Below are 22,580 nucleotides of genomic sequence, written 5' to 3'. Positions count from 1 at the left end.
TTCCTTTGTTGACCATAATACACACGGAGAGCTTTAGAAAACAGTCTTGCTCACCAGACTAGCAGTCAGTGGTATTGCCATTTCTGTAATGAACTGCCTCTTAAACACTCAGGCCGCTAAGGCAAAAATGATTTTCAATGGCATAGGAGGATTTTAGACTAGTTGTGGGACAAGGTCCCTAGGGGGTGTGAATTATTGAATGTATGGCTGTTTTTTTCATTCCAAGCTGATAACTTTATTGGTCGTCATGCCCTGTGGGAATTTAAGGAAAGGGTAGTTCTTGGATGCCAGAATCTGCCATCTTGTGGGTATGCAGGACTAGGTTGGAGGGGAGGGCAAAGGATAGAGGAGGTGTTCATTTCCAAAGGGGGAAATCCAAAGGGAGTGTGGGCAGCCACTGTAAGACCAGCATTCGATTCTTTGAGCATGAACAATTATCCATTGACTATTAAAAAAAAACTAATTTTAAACAAATAAGAAAAGTATTACTCTGCAGAGTAGGTAAAATAGGATATCTGTGGTCCTAAGCACTGGAAGTGATTGCAATGTTATTAATACAGCAGAAATTTGCAGAAAAGATTTTCATAGCAAGTTAATAGATTTGGACATATCCCTAACCTTTTCAGGATACTAGAAAAAAAAATGCCAGCATATTTTTGATAGCACCAGAACTAGTGCCCTGGCCCAAGTGAACCAGGTTGGGTGGCTACGATGACAGACACAAATCCCCCCTCCCACCTTCTCCTGTTGTGCCTTCCTCTACCACTCAGGCTGGAAAACAGGCTCATTCTAGAATATCAAATGTGCAAGGTTCTGGATGGTGGGTGACAAGGCAAAGTTACTGATGCTCTTGGGTGTCTTCAGCATCCTTTGCCAGGGTCCCAGCCCACAGTAACTAGGTTGATAGGGTTCAGAGAATGGATCTAGGGCATCCATTTTTGTAGTGCTGAAGGTCCAGGTGTTGCCAGGCCCTACCATAGTCCTGGCAGCTTCCTGATCAAGGCCGCATGGCTTCGGAGTCACACCTGCCCAGAGTGGCAGGAAGCTGCTGCTTTGTCAAAGTGGCCCAGTTCCACAGTGAAAATTCAGCCCAGTGATTCTGCAAGCTATTTAATGAATCCATTTTTGCTTTAACTAGATGCAGCTGGTTCAGTTCTGTGCAACTACACACTGGCTGATTTTCTGTTTGTAGATATGGTGGTTCTGTCAGGGTTCTGTTTCATGAAATTCCACGAAAACTGGTGTAGACTGGTGCCTTCTAGAGGCTTGGCAGTGAACTACAAGTGTGGTTTCCAAACTTCTAGAGAAGTCTTGAGTTCTGTGGAGCTTTCTTTGCTATACACTTTTCAGTTTCATGTAAGATTTCATTTAACAATGAGCTGATGCTAAACTGGTAAAATGAATAAAATATCTACATACATACTAAAATACATTAAATAGATCCAGAGATATAGAGAAAGGAAGAAAGATGAGAGGAAGAAAGTTCAGAACAAATTTCCTCTATATAAAAGGAGTTATTAAGTACTTTAATTTGGCTCTTTGGGGGTAAAAAAAAATGTTTTTAAAATAAATCTTACTTCTTATTTTTCTTATGCTCAGTATAGTGAATGCCCTGAGAGGTAATTTCTACAAACTGAGTCCATCTTTAAATGAAAGATAGATTTGGAGCTGGGAATTAATCATTGGCAGGAATGTTTTAAGAAATCCTTTCATATCATGAAACATGCATTTGTAATTCAAGCAATTCACCCTTCATTTGGCCTTTAAAAACTAGTATTTTCATATATGAGGTTTACTGAAGGAAGGGAAGATTTATCCAAGTTTATCCACTTGGCACACAATTCCCTCCTACGAAAGAATGTTCCTGTGAAAGATTGTGTAGATTCATGAAGCGTTTGTTCTTAGTTTAAAAAGTACAGTTATATATCTTTAGAAATCTCTTGCTATTAAAATTCCTTGGTTGTAACTCTATATCTCTCAAAATATTGAAAAAGTTGTTTAATTCACATGGGCCTGAGAGATCCTATGCCCTTTACCAGTATCTTTGAGGATTATTTTGTAGATGGGATATTGTAGGAATATCAGTGAATGGAAGATTTAGTTGATGATGAGATCTGAGTCCTTCCTGAGCCACCATTATTTTACAGGGTCCATCAGTGATCAGGTGGCTAACAAATCCAGAGGCAACTTAAAAAGGATCTTAAAGAAGACTTAGGGTCTCCTGTTTCTGTTTCTCCATTTGCAGCCAAGGTGTTGCTAAACTGAATCATAGGTCACCATTCTATAAAGTTAACATAAAACATTTTAATGAAGATGAAGCTAAAGGGTACAAATAATTGGAAAGGTAATATATGTCCAAAGCCATTTCAGAAATTCAGTCTTCCTGAGGGTCAGTGTGAAATATTCTTCTGTCTATCATAGCCACATGCCATACCCTAACACAGACATCTAGCTATCATTTTGTGATGTGAAAAATACTTTTATTCAGAAAGAAACTCTTCAAGTTTCAAAGGTAACATAAGAGAGAGTAAAGCATGTTTTATCTCTTATACCTCTCTACATCCAAAATCAATTTGATTTGGCCTAATGAAAACCAATAAAAAATATTAGAACCATTAAAACAAGAATTAATACAAGTAGCAGTTGAGCATAATATGTGAGCCAGAAAAATTAAGATAAGAATAATTGCTGTAATTTCAACCAAGACCAAAAAAAAAAGGAGAAATCCAGTAAGTTGAATTAATTTCATTATTTAATAAAAGGTTTATGTTAGTTAAAAAGGAAAAAAATAAAGTTTTAAAGCATTATAATCCAAGAGCTCTTATATATATTCATAACATATTATGTAATAGGCAGTTATATTTAAGTTGCATGAAAGTTTTATTTCATATAGCTTTATATTTACATAAAAATTCAAAATCCAGTGACATAGTATTACATCATGCTGAATGAAGGGCATATCTTAGAATCTGTAGATTACTGTGGGTCTAATTTGATACATGGAAATAATTGATATAATCTTGGCAATTCACCAGGCCCTCGAGTGATTGGTCCTTGGCAATTAATATTTGTATTAGGGTGGACAATTTCTTCTTTGGAGAGGAATATTTGAGATGTAGGTTATTGTTGAAAGAGAACCAGAGAAGGAATCTCCTCACAGCAACAAAACTTCAGATTTTGAATACTGTCTAGTACCAGCTATTACTATACACTCCAGGAATGAGATGAGAAGTGTCTGGATCCAGATGTTGTACCCTCAGATGCTCTGAAATGGTTTGGTTGGAACAAGAAATGAGACATTAGAAGAGGTTGTCTGGACTACTCATGAGGGGAAAGATTTAGTTTGTCAATCTCATTTTCTTTTACTGTAACAACTCTATCTGAAATCTATTCACTGACCCTTGTTATCTGGGTAAATGCAAGACTAATAGCACATGCTATTTTTCAATTAAAAGTTTCTTGTCAGATGCATTTTTTTTTCTAACAACTGACTTTCAAATGTGATCTTTTGGGTTCATTTATCTGTAAGAATCACACACAATTTTTTTTTTTTGCATCAGCTTTTAGAGAATAGTGTGAGAATACTGTGAAGTGCTAGAAACAAAATTAAGATACAAGCCTGCTTTACGTCATATCCTTAAGTAGAACTTCCTTCTTGGTGTTCTCATCTTAGCATTGGTCTCCAGAAGGCTGCCTGGTGGCATCTGGAAACAGATTTATGGCAGTTTCTCATATTTCAGGTGGAGTAGAAGCACACATTCCACATAGCAAGAGGGCAGACGTACATTTTCTTAGGCAAAGGAGTTAGAGAATGGTCCAGGTTCACTCCCCATTCAGATTTCTCAGGTTAACTCTATGATGTGGGATTGAGACTAAGCAGACCCCATGTCTGGAAGGAGGTTCTCTCTGGAGCACTGGGAATTGGGCTTTCTGTCCTGGATAACTGCTTTTGAGCACAACAGCAGGTGTGTCCCCAGATACCAACATGACATCTTTGGTTTCTCGCAAATATAAGTCACCCTGGGGAGCTATTATGAGCCTGTGTCTCCCCAAATTCATATGTTGAAGTCCTAACCCCCAATTCTTTAGAAGGTGACACTATTTGGAAATAAGATCTTTCAAGAGATGATTAAGTTAAAATGAGGTTATAGGGTAGATCCTAGTCCAATATGACTAATGTCCTTATAAGAAGAGCAACTTAGGATAACAGAATAAAGTCAGGAAGGAGAACCATCAACAAACCCTGGTGAGAGGTCTCAGCAGAAACCTACCCTGCCAAGACCTGGATCTTGAAGGCTGTGTTTTAAGCCTGGAGGACGTGGTTCTAGAAGCCTGAGAAACTGGATACAGGGCTCAGGCCAACTCCCCCTTTCTTATTTCCCTTCTCAACTGCTTATGGCAGTTGTCACAAACATATTGTGTGTCTTTCTTCAAGACATTAAAATTATGTTGATCAAGTTTTCCATTTGTTTTAATTTGGTGTTATTCCAGCCTCCCACCCCCGTGCATGGTGCATCAACCCAGTCTGAGCATAGCCAGGAGACATTTTAAAACTTTGGGTACAGACTCATCTGCCATTCCTACTTTTCCCTTTGGCAGCTCCCAAATTTAGCAAACAAATGTTGCTTGACAGCTAACTGATTCAACTGTATCGCATCAAGAAAAGCTCCTGTTTTCATTGTGCTGAGTTTGAGTTCTCAAAAGTTTGGTAATGTCATTAAAAACGATATTCCCACCAACTTCTCATTTTCAGACTTTTCTAAGGTGTTAATTGGCCTTCAGACATTTTTGGCTAAATGTCTCCCAGTAATATAAGGATAAAAATAAATCCTCCTTTCTCCCCCACCCCAAGTTTTGCCCATTTTCAATTTTTTTTTCTCGATTCATGTATTTATTAAGGATCTACTTGGTTTCTGGCACTGTTAAGGGTGCCACAGTGAGTTATTTTAAAAATATATGAGAGCAGATTCTTGTATTTAAGGAATTTTTTAGTGTAACTAAAGACACATGTAAGGACCAACTTTAAAATACATATAAATCACAGACTTCACAGTCAAAGTTATGATTACAGCCAGTCGTGCGGGGCCCCGTGACTGCTCCAGAATCTGCTCCTGAGATTCTCTGTCCTTGGGTTCCCTCTGCTCCTCTGCTTGGGTTTCCCTGTAGATCCTGACCTCCCCTACCTGCATGCACCTTCTCCACGTCATTCAGATCTCTGATCATCAGAGCTCTCCACTTCGCTGAGTAAAGTAACACCCACCCATTGTCTTAGCCCCCAACATTTATTTGTTGTTTGTGTGTGTGCGTGTGTGTGTGTGTGCACGTGCATGTGCGTGTGCTTATTATAAACATTGCTTCTTAAACTTCAGCAGAGAACTTAATAAAACAGATTTTTAGTCCTACCTCCTGAGTTTCTGATTCAGTTGATCTGGATTGAGATCTAAGAATTCTCATTTCTAATGAGTTTCCAGGTGTCACTGAGGTTGACACTGCAGGTCAGGGGACCACTGCTTTAGGGCAGTAGGATGCCCTCAGAAAGAAGTTAAGGGTAATTACAACATTGAGCCATATGAGGCATGTTCATCTGCCCCCAGCAGGGAATGAAAACTTGCCATGATACTTTGGTAGGAAAATATAGAAGACTTCCTATGGCAGAAATATGGAGTTTGGGTCTGGATTATGACCTTACACTAAAGCATTTAGGTCTAGGGAGGTAGCTCAGTGAGAAAGCACTTGCATAGCATACTTGAATATGGCTTCAATCCCCAGCACCACCAAAAATTTTTAAAATAAAGTTCTTAATCCCAACACTCTTAACTTACATGGCCTTTACAAAGAAGGAGGAGCTACATCCTTCCCACAGGAAGAATAGGTAGCATCCTGCTTACCCAGATCCGTCTCTCCCGATCTTTATGTTCCTATTTTTGATTCCTTAATCTCTGAGTCACCTGTATCTGCCATCTCAGCCCCCACCTCAACCCACTTAGAAATGTGTGTAGACTCAACAACTTACCCCTGACCCAATCCTTGGATCTTGGGAGTTTTACCTTTTAATATGACTTCACGCTGCTCTGCATACACATCCCAGTTTACCTGATTCAGGGATTCTTTACACTAGCGCTCTGTGCTTGCCTTACCCTAAGGGATCCCTGGCTTAACCATGGTCACGTAGCATCCAACCATTGATATTGTTCATGATGTGGATGAGGCAGGGGACAAATAGATGAGGCCAATATACCTGGAGATTTCCTTGATGAAGAAAGTCCCCTGGGACCCGCTGTTTTAGGATTTGGTTCAGTAATTGATCTTGCATGATTCTAGGATTAGGCACTTTCATGAGTTCCCATTTCCCTTCATAAGAAGAGTCGCATGATATGGAAGCCTTTGTAAGAGTAAAAGCATTCAATTTAAAACTATGTTTTTCCTGCCTACAGTGCACACACTGCTCTATTAGGTGGGAAGAAGGAAAATCATTTTTTTAAGAAATGCGTGCTGAATATCTTCTAAGCACTCGGAGTTCTGTGCACCGTTGGATACAGTCAACAAAAAAGCCATGAGCGTCTGTTCTATTTGGAGGAAGAGATAATAAATGCGTTACATATTGTCACAGTTTAGATATGAGTTGTCTCCCAGAGGCTCATCTGTGAGTGCAAGAAAGTTGAGAGGTGAAATGGTTTGGTGATGAGAACTTTAACCTAACATATGGATTAATCCACTACTAGAAATTAACTGGGTGGTAACTGTAGGCGGGTAGGATGTGGCTGGAGGAAGTAGGTCACTGGCAGTATGCCTTTGGGGTTTATATTTGTCCCTGGTCAGAGGAGCTCTCTCTCTGCTTCCTGGTTACCATGCTCTGAGCTGCTTCCCGGCCACATTCTTCTGCTACGATTTTCTGCCTCACCTTAGACCCAGAGCTATGAAGTTGGCCGATCATGAACTGAACCTGGGAAACCGTGAGTAAAATAAACCTTTCCTGCCCTATGTTGTTTTTTCTTAGGCGTTTTGGTCACAGCCACTAAAAAAAAAACTGACTAAAAGGATAATGGATTGTGTAAGTGCTATGGAGAAAAATTAAGCAGGGGAAGGGGTACAGAAACTACTGAAGAGAGTTGTAAACTTGCAAAGGATGAACGGAGAAAGTGGGAAAGGGGCAGTTAGGCCATGACCTGGAACATGTGAACATGTAAGCCACATGCATATTTGGGGGACGAGAATTCCAGATAGAAGGAATAGCCAGTGCAAAGACCCTGAGCATGTTGGGGGACAGGGGTACTGGGAATTGAACTCAAGGGCACTCGACCACTGAGACATATCCCCAGCTCTATTTTGTGTTTTATTTAGAGACAGGGTCTCAGTTGCTTAGCACCTCTCTTTTATAGAGGCTGGCTTTGAGCTCCCAATCCTTCTGCCTCAGCCTCCACGATGCTAGGATTACAGGTAGGTGCCACCGAGCCAAACTGACCTTGAGCATTTGAAGAACCACAAGATTATTATGATTGGAGTCTCACAGTAGGTAGCAAAGGAGCAGGAATTGAGTTTAGAGAGGTAATGGAGATGGATACTGAAGGGGCTACACCAGCCACATTGGAATGAGCTTGGCTATATCATAGAGTATAAGCATTGATGTTATTTCAGAATTAGAGACTGTCTTCTGGCTTCTAGGTTTGGAGTAGACTAAAGGGGGAATGGGCAAAGTTGGGAGACCAGTAAAGAGTTTTGCAAAAGTGAGGAAGAGGAGGGTGTTAGCAATGGAGGCTTTGAGAAGAATTTGAATTCTGTAGGTATTTTGAAATTAGCTTAAGGTTGGCTAGTGCCATTTAGGAGTTAGCACTGGAGTGGGGAAGGCATAGTGCTAGCTAACATTTGCTGGGCACCTCCTCTATGCCAGGTGGTGTCTAGCACACTGAGTGGTAGTTTTCCAACTCTCTTCTCTGCCATCCATACCTGTAGCTGTAGCTGTTCCCACCCCATCACTAGAGAAAAGAGGGCACTAGGTATAAACAGGAGCAGCCAGTGTCGTGATTAGGTTCACCTCACCTGGCTTCCATGATTTACCTGATGTGTGGCATTAGAGAAATTATTTAGCCTCTGAGCCCCTTCCATAAGTACCTGCCTCATAAAATACATGTAAATAACAATTGAACTTCTACAGAAAATGTTCTAATAAACTGCCTGGTACTTGGTAAGTACTCTGTAATTTAGCAGATAACCATAATGATGACCTGAATTTTTTTTTAAAATTCCACTTTATTTTGTTCTCAAACATAGGCTATTTTAAATTTCATTTAGAAATACTGTATTCAAGGTATTTTCTGTTTAAATGAGTTCATTTTTAAATTATTTTTTTTACCTTCAAAAGTAACCAAAACAAATCACTCTGTTTTCCCCAATTAAAAACAAATGTTTATCATTATCTTTTCATACTATGTTTCATTTCTAAGTTAATCAGTTGTTTTCTACATATTGGTTCCCAGTGTTCCCAGCACCATTTTTTGAGGAGGCTATCTTTTCTCTGTATGGTTTTGGTGTCTTTGTCTAGTATGAGATAACTGTATTCATATGGGTTTGTCTCTGAGTCTTCTATTCTGCACCACTGGACTTCATGTATGTTTTGGTGCCAATACCATGTCATTTTTGTTACTATGGCTCTGTAATATAATATAAGGTCTGGTATTGTGATGCTTCCTGAATCAGTTTTCTTGTTAAAGATTGCTTTGGCTATTCTGGGTCTCTTAATTTTCCAAATGAATTTCATGAATGCTTTTTCTGTTTCTATGAAGAACATCATTGGGATTTTAATAGGAATTGCATTAAATCTGTAGAACAGTTTTGGTAGTATGGCCATTTTGTCAATATTAATTCTACCTTTGCAAGAGCACAGGAGAGCTTTCCATCTCCTAAGGTCTTCTTTAACATCTTTCTTTAGCATTCTGTAGTTTTCATTGTAGAGGTCTTTCACCTCTTTTGTTAGATTGATTCCCAAATATTTTATTTTTTTGAGGCTATAGTGAATAGCGTACTTTTCCTAATTTCTCTTTTAGTAGATTCATTGGTGATGTATTAGGAACACATTTGATTTATGGGTGCTAATTTTATATCCTGCTACTTTTTTGCTGAATTCATGTATGAGTTCTGGAAGTTCTCTGGTAGAATTTTTTTGGTCTTCTAAATATAGAATCATGTTGGCAAATAGTGATAGTTGAGTTCTTCTTTTCCTATTCATATCCCTTTAATTTCTTTCTTCTAATTGCTCAACTTAAAGTGGATCAAGGACTTAGGCATTAGACCAGAGACCTTGCACCTAATAGAAGAAAAAAGTAAGCCGAAAATCTACATCATGTTGACTTAGGAATCTACTTACTTAACTCCTATAGTGCAAGAAGTAAAATCAAGAATCAACATATGGGGTGGAATCAAACTAAAAAGCTTCTTCAGAGCAAAGAAAATAATCAAGAATGTGAAGAGAGGGCCTACAGAATGGGAAAAAAGTCTTTGCCACCTGCACCTCAGATAAAGCATTAATCTCCAGGATATATAAAGAACTCAAGAAACCTAACACCCCGCCCCCAAAAAAGAACCAATCAAAAATGGGCAAAGGAACTGAACAGTCACTTCACAGAAGTGAAAAATATGTGAAAAAAGTGTTCAACACCTCTAGCAATTAGAGACATGCAAACTAAAACTACACTGTGATTCCATATCACTCTGGTTAGAATAGCAATTATTAATAATATAATAAATGTTGGTGAGGACGTGGGGGAAAAGGTACACTCACACATTGTTGGTGGGACTGCAAGTTGGTGAAACACTCTGGAAAGCAGTATGGAGATTCCTCAGAAAACTTGGAATGGAACCACCATTTGACCCAGCTTTCTCACTCCTCAGCTTATATCCAAAGGATGTAAAATCAGCACACTATAGTGATGTAGGTACATCAATATATTATAGCAGTTCAATTCACAGTAGCTAAACTATGGAACCAACCCAGGTGTCCATCAACCGATGAATGCATAAAGAAAATGTGGTTCATATACACAATGGAATATTACTCAGGCCTAAAGTGAAATGAATTTATGGCATTTGCCAGTAAATGAATAGACCTGGGGACTATCATGTTAAGTGAAATAAGCCAATCCCCAAAAACCAAAGGCTGAATGTTCTGATATGCAGATGTTAGCTCTCAATAGTGGGGCTGGTAAGGAAAAATAGAATTCATTAGATTAGACAAAGGGGAATGAAGGGAAGGGAGAGGGAATGGGAATAGGAAAGATAGTAGAATGAATTGGACATTACTATCCTATGCACATATATGATTATACAACTTATGTAATTTTACATCATGTACAACCAGAAGAAAGAGAAGTTGTACTCCGTATATGTATAATATGTCAAAATATATTTTACTGTCATGCAAAACTAATAAGAACAAATTTTTTTAAAAAAGAAACAGAAAATCTTGAAAACAAATAAGTTGTTTCTAGTAATTAACATTTCAGTTTGGCTGATTTTTCATATTCTTTACTCTTATCAATAGCTTGTCTTCACATTTTAGGTTATATTGTTTCTGGAAGATTCTGTCTTGACTATTACATATTTTCTCTAAATCCTAATGGCCATCTTGTTTTCTCCTGTTTTTTCTGGTTTGCTGTCTTTCAAGTCCTGTGTTCATCAACTTGAAAAATATGTCCTAGTCATCCCAGCAAGGAGAGAGTTAATTTGAGTATGAATAGTTTTTCACAAATAGTTCAGACAAGATAGAATTATACTGGTAGGAAAGAATGATCTTAGGGAGACTTCTAGCAATAATGCAATGTGAAAGATCATAGGATGCAAACAGTACCCCTCCTTGCTACAAACACATAGAAATATAAAAACAACACCAAAAATTAAAACATGGCATGTTTGCAAGGAAGGAAATGAAATCTCCAGGTTCCAGAAGTAAAGCATATCGAAATAGAAATGACTGTGAACCTGCATGTTTCATAAATGAGTACCAGACCTTTGGGCTAGGACTCTGATTCTTACACAACTACAGGAGAATGAGCAGAAAGATAGAATGATGGCCCCAGCAAAAATAAATAGCCTAGAGGTTCAAATAGCTGATCATCTATAAAATGGGGTGGGAGTAAGGGAGTACTCTTCTCCCAGCCCAGGAAAGCAGCAAGAAGTTTGCCTCTAGCAAGGGCATTAGGGCTAACAAGAGAAAATTATCTGGGAAAAACAAATGCTGTTGACAGGACCTATCCACAGGGAGGTATCCTGAACTTACATTTCCCACATTTGGGGGACTTCTCAGTTATATAAGTCAGGATAGGCTAGGTAATGCTGCAGTAACAGCCCCAAAATCTCAGTAGCACTTATCTCCAAGGCAATGGCTATTTCTTGTTCAAACTGCATGTCTAGCTCAAGCTGGATGGAGCCCTGCCTGCCAGTGACACTCAGGGTCCCATTGATGCAGGCTCTAGCTCAGCACATCAGTGGTGCAGGATGTGTAGCTCATAATGAATCTAGTTTTGGCCCTAAAACTTTCTTCAAGAAGGGATACTTCTGTTTAAAGAAGTCATAAGGCCATATTTAACTTCAGAGCAAATAAGGAGGTGTAGTTTAATAATGGGCCTAGAATATTTGTGAACAATACAAGTAAAACCACACCGTGTTTATAAATTGGCTTTAAAATAATCAAGATCATTCAAGATTATTCAGCTAAAAAGAAAAATAGCCAACTAAAATACAGATCTGAGGAAATCTGAAAACCCAAGGAGAAAGGGAAAGAAAATGTGAAAGGATTATTAAGAGGCAAGAGGAAGTGACCAAAGATGATCTGTTTCATGGGAATTCTAGAAGATAAGACTAGAGAAAATTGGAGAAAGGCAGTAGTGGAAGAGAGAATGGATGAGAATTTTCTAGAATTAAAGACAAACCACATCTTAAGTTTGAAAACTAACACAAAATCCCAAGGAAGATTTAAAAAAAAAAAATTATGCACAGGCCCACCATGGAGAGACTGCAGAGCATCAGCGATCAAAAGGCAATCTTAAAAGCAGCCAGAGGTAAATGACAGGTACCAACAAAGAAAATAAAACCTCTCCATGGTATGTTTTTATAAGCCAAGAAGTCAGAAAATTATGGAATCAAATCTTCAAATTTCAGAGCAAAAAATGACCATCAACCAATATCTGTTTATCTAGCAAAATTATTATTTAAGAGTTGAGGGCAAAAAAGAGCCAATTTTAGATAAACAAGATATGAAGTATTTGCCCTTCCCAGACTCACTGAATGAATGAGTAATATATGTATTCCACACAAAAATCCTCAATAAAATTTCAGCAAATTGAAACCATGAGCATATATTTTAAAAAAAACCAATACAACCAAGTGGATTTTGTTCCAGGTCTTCAATGCTGGTTTCATATTTGAAAATCACTTAATGAAATTCCTCATATCAACAGGGTAAAAAATTAAAATCATAAGATAACATCTATTAACACATAAAAACTATTTGACAAAACCCAACACCAAGTCATAAACAACAACAACATAGAGGACCCTCCAAAAGAACTTCTACAGAAAACCTGCAGCACCTTACTTAATGGTGAAAAGCTGAATGTTGCCAGAGGGAACCACCAGGAGTATCTGAATTCATCTGTTACTCAGTGTAATTCTAGATATGATAGCTGGAGCAATAGACAGAGAAAAGAAACAAAGGGCGTACAGATTAGAAAGAAATAAAATGGTCTCTGCTTTCAGATAATAGTATCTACACTGAAAATCCCAAATAATGTACAAAAAGAGCCAAACCAAAAACAAAACCTTCCTAGGAGTAATGAGATCAGTAAGGTCACAGGACAAAAGATCAGCACACAGAATCAATTGTCTTTCTACATATAACTCACGAACAAAGGGAAGCCCAAATGAAAAACACAGTCTCCTTTACCATTGCTCCAAAGAAAATGAAATCCTTAGGTATACATATAACAAAACAGGTATAGGAGCTGTAGGCTGAAAAGAAATGAAAGAACGACCTCATAATCAAGACATAGTCTATTTATAACTTGGAAGACTCTGCAAAATAAAGATGTCAGTTCTACCCAAATAGACTTACAGGTTTAAAACAATTCTTCTAAGAACCACAACAAGATCTTTTTTTTTTATGAACATAAACAAGATTATTCAAAATTTTATATAAAAGAGCAAAGAAGTTAGCATAGCTGAAACTACTTTGGAAAAGAAGAGTAAAGTAGGAGGGATAAGTCTATCTGATTTCAAGGCTTAGTATGGAACTACAGTAATAAAGATTAGTTGTTGTTAGTGGAGGAATAGACACACAGATCAATCAAACAGAAGCCAGAAGTCAGAAATAGATCCATACAAAATGCCCATCTGATTTATTTTTTTTCTTTTTAACACAAGTTGCAAAAGCAGTTCGAGGAAGGAAAAGAGCTTTTTCCACACGTGGTACTGAAGCAGTGAGATAGCAATAGGTAAGAAACAATGTGCTTCAATCTAAGTCTTATATAAAAATGAACTCAAAATACCTCATGAACTTAATATAAAAATTTATAAAAGTTTACTTTTTTTTTTTCTTTCTTTTTTTTTTTTTTTTTGGTACTGGGAATGGAACTCAGGAGCACCTAATCACTAAGCCACATTCTCCAGCCCTTTTTATATTTTATTTTGAGATAGAGTCTTAGTTAAATTGCTTAGGACCTCACTAAGTTGTTGAGGCTGGCTTTGAACTCACGAACTTCCTGCTTCCGCCTCCTGAGCCACTGGAAACACAGGCGTGGGTCACCACACAGGGAAACTTTGTAAAAATTTTAGATTAAAAAAAAAAATCAGGAGACAGTATTCAAGCCGTAGGAGTCTTGAATAGTTTGAATTGAAAATTCTCCAAAGGCCTACCTATGAGTTAAAGGCTTAGTCCCCAACCCATGAGGCTATTGGAAGGTGGTAGAACCTTTAAGAAGTGGGTCTAGGGCTGGGGTGGTGGCTCAGTGGTAGTGGCTCATGTGAGGCACTAGGTTCGATTCTCAGCACCACATAAAAAAATAAATACACAAAGTAAAGGTATTGTGTCCATCTACAACTAAAAAACTATTGGGAAAAAAAAAAAGAGGTGGGCCTAGCAGGAAGTCTTTGGTGATTGGGGATGTACCTTTGGAGGTTATTATGGAACCCTGGTCTCTTTGCCCCTCCGTCTTGGCTATGAGATGGGGGCTTTCTCTATTGTGCACTTCCACCACAATATACAGACTTATAGGATCCAAAGCAATGGGAGAACTGATCATGGACTGAAATGTCCAAAATTGTGAGCCAAAAATAAACCTTTCCTTTTTTTATGTTGTCTTACCGTGGTTTTTTTTTTTTTTGGGGGGGGGAGGGTGATGCTGGAGATCCTAGGAGTTGCTTACCCATTGAGCAACATCCCCAGCCTTTTTAAAATTTTTATTTTGAGACAGGGTCTTGCTAGGTTTCTTGGGACTTCACTAAGTTGCTGAAGCTAACCTCAAACTTGCTGTCCTCCTGCCTCAGCCTCCAGCGTTACTGAGATTGCAGCCAGCTCTATCTTAACATAATTTGTTATAGTATCAGAAGGTTGACTAATATACTAGGATTTTGTGAAGATTTCTTAGACATGAATCCAAAAGCATGATCCATAAAAGGAAAAAATGATCATTTGAATCTTATTTTTTAAAAAAAAAAAAAGCCCTGTTAAAAGGATGAAAAAACAAGCTACAGAATATATAAAGAACTCTCAAAACTCCATAATAAAAATAATCCAATTAGAGATTGGATAAAATACAAAAAGAGACATTTTACTAAAAAGGATGTACACGGGTGGCAAATAAGTATATGAAAACATACCCAACATCATCAGCCTTTAGAAAAATGCAAATTAAAGCCACAACAAGGTATCACTATAAAATAGTTAAATAAAATATAGTGATAATACCAAATGCTGGTAAAGATTCAAACTGAACCATTCATCCATTGCGGATGGGAATGTAAAATGACAAAACCGCTTGGAAATTGGTTTACAGTTTCCTTTAAAATTAAAATTAAAAAAAAAATGAAGTTACCACATGACACAGCACTTGTACTCTTTAACATTTATCTCAGAGGAATGAAAATCTTTCTACTCTTAAAATCTTGTTCATATGTGTTCAGAGCAGCCTTTGCTTATAGTAGCCAAAATGATAAAGATTACTTGTGTTAGTCAGCTTTTTGTTGTTGAGACAAAATACCTGAGAAAAGCAACTTAAAGGAGGAAAGATTGGGGCTGGGGTTATGGCTCAGCAGTAGAGCACCTGCCTTGCATGTGCAGGGCCCTGGGTTCAATCCTCGGCACCACACAAAAATAAATAGGTAAAGTTATTGTGTTCAACTACAAAAAAAAAAAAAAAAAAAGAAGAAGATATTTACAAAGAGAGAGAGAGAGAAAAGGAGGAAAGATTGTTTTTTGCTCATGTTTGGAGAGGTTTCAGTCCAAGGCTGACTGGCGGCTCCATTGTTTCTTCAGTGGGGCAGTAAATCATGGTGGGAGGGTGTGGTAGGGGTAAACAGCTCACCTCATAAAGCTGGGAAGCAGAGAGAGAAGGGACCAGAGACAGATATAGTCTGGAAGGGTACACTCCTAAGGACTTATTTCCTATAAGTAGGCCCTATCTCCTACAGTTTTCCCCACCCCCAATAATACATTTAGCTGTGAATCCTTCAATGGCTTAGTTCATTGATGAGGTCGGAGCCCTTGTGATCCAATGACTTCCCAAAATCCTTACCTCTGAACCTTGCTGCATTGGGGAACAAGGCTTCGACACATGACTCTTCAGAGGACACTTCATATCCAAGCCATAATAACTTCCCAGATGCCCTTCAGTGGGTGAATGGTTATCCTAGGTTCCGTCCATACCATACAAGACTATACATTAATCAGGGATGAATGACTGATATGCTCAACACCTTGGATGCACATTAGGGAAATTGTGCTTTGTAAAATAAAGCCAATCTCAAAAGGTGACACATGGAACCATTCCATTTTATGCATAACACACTTGAGAGAAAAGTGAAGTGACAGGCAATTCTTTACGTGCTGATGGTGTTCCTGCAAATGTGGTAAATATTCCTAAAACCTGCCAGACTTTCTACAAGAAGTGTAGTAAGCACCACAAAGCAGCACAGTACACGAATGGCAAGGATTCTCTGTTTTCAGAGAAAACAGCGTCATGAAAGGAAGCGGAGTAGCAATGGTGAACAGACTAAGTTGATTCTCCAGGGACAAAGGCTAAAACTCTTAAGGACATTGTGGAGAGGTTGAATGTGTTGAGCCCAACTGCACATTTAAGAAAATGCTGGCTGTTAAGAGATGCAAACATTTGACCTGGAAGGAGATAAGAGGAGAAGGGGCAGAGGGATCCAACCCTTAGCTTATCTTTTGTTTTATTATAAAAATAGTAGTGTCTTGATGTTCTGTTCACTTCGTGTGTGGTTGCAGTCGACCTTTGGGAAGGGAATAAACTTGAGCTATCAATAAAATTCCCTTTGTGGGAATATTTGTGCTTCAAAAAAAATTTTTTTTTAAGATATGAAGAACAGATTAGTAGTAGCCAGGTGTTAAGGATATAAGTGGGGGAGAGGAGTTTGATTTCAAAATGTGGCATAGCAATCCTCATTATAATAGTGTGTTCATTGTGGTGTTAGTTACACACAGTGACATATGTGATAAAACTTCATAGAGCAACACACACACAGACAGCGTATGTATAAATTTGAGTACTCTCTCTGGGTCATATCCATGCCAAATCTGGTTTTGTTATTGTCCTATAGTTGTCCAATTGGGAGAGGAAGGGTGTTATGGCTCAGATATAGTATCTCCAAAAAGCTCACATGTGAGACAATGCAAGAAGATTCAGAGAAGTGATAGGGCCAAAAGAGCCTTAATCCAATCAGCGAGTCTGTCACCCAATGGGATTAATTGAGTGGTAACTGAAGGCAGGTGGGGTGTGGTTGGAGGAGGTGAGACATTGGGGGCGTGGCTTTGGGTTATATATTTAAAATCTGGAGAGTGGAGTCTCTCTCTCTGCTTCTTGATCACCATGTGAGCTGTATTCCTCTGACACACTCTTCTACCGTGATGTCCCACCTCACCTCGAGCCCCCAAGGAATGAAGCTAACCTTCTATGGACTAAGACCTCTGAAATTGTGAGCTCTCAAATAAACTTTTCCTTCTCTATAATTGTTCTGGTTGGGTCCTTTAGTCACAGCAGCAAAAAAAAAAAAAAAAAAAAAAAAAATCTGACTAAAACAGAGGGCCAAAAATGCATGGGGTCTTCCTTTATTTCTTTGCAACTTTTTCTTATAACCATTTTAGCATAAAAGGTTGAAACATGTATACTTCACCAAGAAGGATACTAAAAACAGAAGGAGGGCGTGGAATGTGTGAAACAATAGTGATAATATAAAATAGTAAAATTAAAATGAGCCTAATGTGACAAGTCATGTAAGGAGGTTAAAAGTAAGACAAAATGAAAGTACTAGCTAGAAACAAAGACCAGAGAGGGGATCGCAACGAAGGCACTCTAAAATTCTCATGTTTTATTGGAGGAGATTGACATGCATACATTTGAACAAATATGTCTGTGATAGTAAGAACAACATTTAACCCAACCAATATTGTTTAATATGAAGTATCATTTGCTGATGATCTCTTCTGATTTCGAAACCTACTGACGTCACAATCCCTGTTATAATCTGGAGGGGAAGTGGTTTTCTCTTCTTTTGATTGATAAACAGCAGAGACCAAACAGGGCTGGAAAATGTGTAGGTCAGAGCAGTAAGTGGCAGAATTGGGCTTTGAGCCCAGGGCTCACACTCTCTCCTAATCTTACCTTCTTTAAACCCTCCCATACCCTCCTGGGCATACTGAATAATTTTTCCAAAAGGAGTGCTTGCAATGTTTGGGAGGTGAAATAATCTCACCTTTTCTCCAAATAAAAATCTTCTTCAAACTATAGGCAAAACAGAAAGCTTTCACATCTTTTCACCTGATTTCATTGACCATATTCTGGGCAAAACATACCACAAAACTGGAAGCCTTCATATCGACTCTTTTCCTTATTATTGGACCCTAAACAGTCATTGTGAAGCTGTCTGCCCCAGGAGGCCAGCATTCAACTAATTGTTTACCTGGGAGAATGAAGAGCACCAATGCACGTTCAAATTTAACGTCTTCTTAATAAAGCTATGAGCATAGAAGTAAAATTTTTTATCTTATCCTGCATTTGGTTGAGAAAAGGGGGAGTGTATTTTAAAGACCTAAGAAAACCACTATATCTATTGATTTCCCATTTGTAAATCTTATTTCCGTTTCTCCTGGTGCTGAAATTACTTGAAGTCTGGGTACCCTCAGGTACATTCTCATACATCCCTGTCCACAGAGCCTGCAGGGCAAAACTCTTACACACACACACACACACACACACACACACACACACACACACATTTTTGGATGGGTCCTGGGAGGTGGCTTCTATTTGTTGATAGCCTTGAATAAAAGAAACCTGAATATTCCTCTCTCATCAAGTATGTTCTTCTTTTAGTCTGGAATAAATGACTACAGCTCCTCGGTTGGTAGAATTGGGAAGAGGAAGTACTCTGATCTTACCTGAAATCTTGTGCAGAAGAAGCTTCTATTTACTGACTCATAAAAGATTTTATGCCTCCTCTGTTATTCTTAAGATGACTATAGAGAATGTACTAGAAAAAGATTTGGAATGTGTTGCCTCCTGAAGTTGGAATTATAATCAGGTGCATTATTGAGTAATCCCACTTCCCTGAATGCAGCAGATTTTAGCATCGGTAGGAAGCATTGAAGTAAGCCCAAATAGAACATTTAGCAAATGGTAGCATCCAACTCTCCAAACACGTACCATTGCCCAGCCCTTTGTGGGCAGGCTGAAGAATGAGTTTGCCCAACTCTTGCACAATAGTTTCATCTACTGAAACAACCGACGCACCTGTCACAGAGTGAGCTCACAGCCTTCTATAAAAACATCAGGAACATTCTGGTCCCAGCACTACCCTCACAGCTGTGTCATGGAATAGGTCAGAGACCCTGTGCCCAGTCTTTTATCCTTCCTGGTATTCAGATTCCTCATCCATGAAATCCTGACCCATTTCCTAGGAATTTGAGGAAAGTGTTGGCTTTATAGAAATGGCTATGTGCAACAGATGTCTTCCAGCAAAACTCTATCATTCATAATGACAAAATAGGAGACATTTATTTATTTCATGCCCTTGATAAAGTGATGATAACACTAATTTTGCCAAGATACAACTAAAATCCAGAAAGGATTCACTGAAAGGAAGGCAGGCAGGCCATTATGCTCTGAATTGCTCATGTCTAGTCCCATGTAGGAGTCAGCATCTTCCAGAGATGCCCTCAGTGCTGGCCTTAACAGCACTCAGAGTTTCTATGGCTGTAGTTGTGAAGAGTGGCCAGGTGGCCCATCCAGGTGGACCTGCAAAAGTGATTCCATTGAAAATGGTTTTTGTCATGTTCGTGGTGCAAAAGGTAATGAGGTTGACTCTGCAACTTCTGTTTAAAATCCTAAGTTTTAAATCAGCAGCCAATATAAAACAGACTTCAACTTTTTGATCGGTCTAGGTTCTCCTTGAACAAAATTGTATTTCTTTTGTACGTCAACATTGAGAAGCCATGTGGCATGTCTCTGAAGACAGACTGCCTGGACTCACATCTCAGCTATATCATCTGCCACTACGTGAGGTCAGCCAAGTAATCCAACTACTCAGGCCTGAATTCCTCATCAGTAAGAAATATTAAAAGTAGACTCTATGGTGTTGTGAGGATTGAAATAGTTAATTTATGTTAATTGCTCACTAGAGTACCCAAATTGTAAGTATTTTATAAGTGGTGATGGGAGGGGCATTATTATTACATTTTCCATAGAGCTAATTTAGGAAAATAAAATCATAACTAGAACTTGACCTTTTACTTACTTGACTCCCAGTCTACTACTACCTCTTGCTAAGACTATTGTTGTTACCTCCTAAAGTGATTTTCCTGTTTCCCCTCTTGCTATGGTGGTCTCTTCTATAGTTTATAATAGTCTTATAATAGTTTATCTTGGATTTTACATGCACTGTCTTATTTAATCCCCAGAAGTAAGGATCACAGGAGGACAAATTTTGTTCTTGTCCCTACGCCTATAAAGATTGGGTCGGATCCCAGAGAGCTCTACTGTTCCCAGGCCCAAGCAGCCTGTTGCCACTTGACTTCTGTACTTTGTAAAGTGTTACTGTTGTATTTGATTAGCGAGGTACAGTAAGTTAGCTCACTTTTAATGTACTCAATACAGCAGCAACATGAGCAAATTTCAAGATCATTACTCTGAATGGAAGAAGCCAAACCGAAGAGTATGTGTTGTATAAAATTCTGCAAAATGAAAACTAACTGGTAGTGACAGAGAGCAGACCAGTGATGAGGGGGATTCACAAAGAACCCCGGGGAACATTTTAGCTCATTAGCTTCATTTTGATGCTGGTTCTATGGTAATATGGATATATCAAAACTTATCAAATTTTACCCTTTAAATATATATAATTTATTATATATAATTTTGCTCAATAAAGGTGTTTTGGAAAAAATTGTCCAACATAATGGTATTGCATATTTTTGCAAAGCTTGAGTAGAGATCACATCTGTAGATTCATGGTTTAGTCTTCCATTTCTTGCATTGCCCACTAGGTGATAATGAGGCTCAGGTTTTCAATATTAATGAATTAATTAATGACATCCTGTTTACAATAAAGTTTTTTTCATATTTCTCTGTGTTAAAAGGAAGACGCTGACGTTACAGGCTAAAAGTGTTCCCATCACTTTTGTGAGTTTCTTTCTCTCTCTTGAAATGAATAAAAATCTAATAGCCAAAATTAATTGAGTCATATTTGTGGAACTGCAGATTTATAGAACTTTTAGATGAGCAAATTGAAAGCATTAAATGATTTTACCGAGGTCACCGAGAAGAGTAGCTTCAGTGCAGGAATCAAAAACTGAATGACTGGATAACTTTGCATTTTGCTTTTCAACATTAGAAGCCACATTGCTCTTTCTTCTCTCTCTCTCTCTCTCTCTCTGTGTGTGTATGTAATCAAACCCAATGCCCACACATGCTAGACAAGCCCTCCAAGCCCTCTACCACTGAGCTACACCATTCTTCATTGACAAAGCCTAACTCTTTTTATTCCCCAAGTATCTAATCTATCTAATACCTGTTTCTCACAGTTTTTTGTGCACATCCTCTTTTTCCCTCTGTGAAGGCGGATTTCTAGATGCCTCCCTGCACATGCAGGACTCACCATTAGGCCACACTATGTAAAAAAGTCACCAGTTACTCTAAGCAGTATTAATAGAACTGAACTCAGTAAGGATATTGTAGTGAGTTGTGGATGGATGTCAGATTAAGGCTGAAATTAAACTCCAATAGTTAAATGGGCCACACTGTAATTAATAAACTTGTTCCTGACAAAACAATCACTCTTCAGTTGATGAGCACTTTATCATTCAATGGGACACATTTTCTCCCTCTTTTTCTCTTTTATTTCTTCCTTTCTTTTTTTTTTTAATTTACTGCCACATACTACTGAGTACCCACTTAATGCTCATTGACACAAAGGAATTCAAAGATAAGTCAGCCTAACTCTTCAGCAGACAGAAAAGAACAAATGAACGAGTATTTTGCAATTGTAAGGAAAGTGTATTATTTTTGAGATAATATACTTTCCTTACAATTAAAAAACTTGAAGGTTTTTTTTTAATTATTAATGCTCTTATACTTCAGCTTTGAATACATTGGCTTATCCCTTTTTTTACACTTATGTTCCCAAATCTTTGGCCAATTAATTTATTATTGTGAATTTAAGTGCATTTTGACACTAACTGCTAATTAAAGGATTGCTTTGGTAAATTCTTTCAAGATATTAATATTACTCCTTAATTTATCTTTATTGTAAAATACACATACACAAACACATATAACACATACAGCATACACACACACCCAGAATTGTTTCTCCATATATCTATGGGTTCCACATTCATAGATACAGCCAGCTATAGGTCAAAATTCTTGAAAAAAAAATCATGCCTGCACTGAACATATACTACAGACTTTTCTTGTCATTATTCCCTGAAGAATGCAGGACAGCAACTCTTGACATAGCATTTGTATTGTGTTAAATATTATAAGTAATCTTAAGATAGTTTACAGTATTTGAAGGGTGTGCAAACACTAGACCATTTTATATGGGGAACTTGAGCGTCCATGAATCTGAGTATTTGCATGGAGTTCTGGAGCCAGTCTCCCATGGATTCCAGGGGACAACTGTGCATATATTTCCTTAGATTAGGACATTCTTTTCTTTTATATCTGTAAGAGTTTCTAAGTAATCAGAGTTAAGCCTAGTCTGGCAGAGAGAAAGAAAACAAAGGAAAATAAAAACCCCAACGTGATTTTTTTCCATTTGTATCACAGCCCTGATCTAAATGAACACTAGCATGTTTC

The 22,580-nt window shown here is 38.1% G+C and overlaps 1 protein-coding gene and 1 pseudogene across 23 annotated transcripts in view; both read left to right on the top strand.

Moving 5' to 3' along the window:
• The window catches only part of Kiaa1217 (KIAA1217 ortholog), a 417,228-nt gene that overhangs the window by 273,571 nt on the left and 121,077 nt on the right, over window positions 1-22,580 (top strand). The window lies entirely within an intron of this gene.
• LOC144367265 (large ribosomal subunit protein eL42-like) lies at window positions 11,996-20,949 on the top strand (annotated as a pseudogene).

The sequence above is a fragment of the Ictidomys tridecemlineatus genome, chromosome 10, assembly GCF_052094955.1.
Source record: "Ictidomys tridecemlineatus isolate mIctTri1 chromosome 10, mIctTri1.hap1, whole genome shotgun sequence".
In the NCBI taxonomy this organism is placed as follows: domain Eukaryota; kingdom Metazoa; phylum Chordata; class Mammalia; order Rodentia; family Sciuridae; genus Ictidomys; species Ictidomys tridecemlineatus.
This window is presented reverse-complemented; position numbering and strand designations above follow the sequence as displayed.